The sequence below is a fragment of the Coturnix japonica genome, chromosome 10 (assembly GCF_054131305.1).
Source record: "Coturnix japonica strain WE chromosome 10, WE-NBRP24, whole genome shotgun sequence".
Taxonomy (NCBI): domain Eukaryota; kingdom Metazoa; phylum Chordata; class Aves; order Galliformes; family Phasianidae; genus Coturnix; species Coturnix japonica.
The window spans coordinates 28,780,743-28,782,784 of record NC_140672.1 but is presented as its reverse complement, the minus strand read 5'-3'; positions in this window follow the sequence as shown (position 1 = coordinate 28,782,784).

Below are 2,042 nucleotides of genomic sequence, written 5' to 3'. Positions count from 1 at the left end.
GCCATAAAAGAGACAAAACAGGAGAGAAACGCATCCGCAGCAACACCCCAGTTCATAAAGAAATGCAACTCCAGCCTGGCTTCAGCAGCCCTTATATATTTCTTACACATTTGATTAAGCCAAGTGCAATTTGAACCAGGAGAATTCACAGTCTCTTGCAAATGTCACTTTTCCCTTTCACAGCTGATTTCCCCTTTCACTGCTGCTTTTCCCTTTCACTGCTGCTTTCCCCTTTCACTGCTGCTTTTCCCTTTTAGTCTTGCTGCTTTTCCCTTTCACTGCTCCTTTTCCCTTTCACTGCTGCTTTTCCCTTTTAGTCTTGCTTTTCCCTTTCCCTGCTGCTTTTCCCTTTCACTGCTGCTTTTCCCTTTTAGTCTTGCTTTTCCCTTTCACTGCTGCTTTTCCCTTTCACTACTGCTTTTCCCTATTAGTCTTGCTTTTCCATTTTACTGCTTTTTTCCCATTTAACTGCTGCTTTTCCCTTTTAGTCTTGCTTCTCCCTTTCACTGCTTCTTTTCCATTTTAATTTTGCTTTTCCCTTTCACTGCTGCTTTTCCCTTTTAGTCTTCCTTTTCCCTTTCACTGCTGCTTTTCCCTTTCACTGCTGCTTTCCCCTTTGTCATGGTTTTGTAATTTTGTAATTTTGCTATCAGTATTCCACATCATAACATCATATAAAGTATGGATACTTCTATTGAATGTGCAGTCCACAGAAGAAGACTACATATTCTAGAGAACAACAGGAGTAACAATAAGTCACGGGACCAGGACTCTATGTAATCTCGTTCCCAGGCTGGAGTGCCCTCCTTCTTCTCTCGAACTTCTCGGAGAGTGGGAAGCGTTCCAGCCGTGTCGCCTAGAGTTCACAGTAGGCCTCTCGGTTTTCGGAGACTCTCTCTCTTTCTGTTTCGTTCGATTTGTTAGCCTTAATTATATTATATTGTGTTATCTTGTATTTCGATATCATATTTAGTAAAATAAGTTTTTCCTCCTTAGATTGTCGCTGTTTTATCCCACTCCCTTTTTCCCCCTCCTTTCCGGGCCCCCGGGGGGGGGCCGTGGGGTGGCTTCCCCTGTCACTGGCATAGGTAAATCTAAGTAACCCCTGACAGATTTTTTGGTGGAGGATGCGGGCATAGAGCTTTTTAGCTTTTAGAACGACTCTCTCTTTGCTCTTAAAGGGCTTTGTTACGGGAGTGTTGGGAGTGCTATCTTTCCGTAGCTGCTCACGGAGAACGTGACCTTGAAATACCAGACAAATTGTCAACATTAAGGGCTGCTGCACATTCTCAGCATTGCTATCTAACTTTTGTGTAGAAAACAAAGGGATTTCTTTCTCCCTTAGAGCAAAGCTAGCTAGCTCTGACTTTTACAGAGCCTGCCAGCTATGAATCCACTCTTCATCCCAGTTGCTCTGTTTAAGGGATTGAAAGCAATTATGATCTTCTTAAAGTATTGGTCAACTATTAACATCATAATTTGGTGTTGTGGAATTGTGCAGGTATATAGCCTAATAAGGTGGATACTGATGGAGACACCTGCCTGGTACTTTTACGAGATGTGGTATGGTCAGAATTTTGGCATCTACACCCCAGATGGAACTGTGAATCTTACAAACACTTGCATCCCAGATGGAAGAGGCAATTTTACAAATACTTGCATCCCAGATGGAACAGGCAATTTTACAAACAGCACCATGTTTAATTCATTGTACAGGCTAAAAAATCCCTTTTTATTTAGGTTGTACTCTCAGATATCCACACGCCTTTCAATAACTGAGATAGGGTTCATACTTGCATCCATGTTATCACTATCAATGCATGCATATATGTTCCTATGCATTCGTTCTATGCGGAAGTCTCCACCAGAACCAGAGAATGATGACTGGCAGGGAATATGGAAAGGTTTAGGAAAAGTCTTAGAAGCATGGGGACCCGCAGTGCCATGGGATTTCACTCTTGAACACCTAAGGGACCCTAAGAAATTAAGTGAGTATTTGGGTCAGAGATCTAAGGAGGTAAACCTTATGTGGGGTTTGGCTT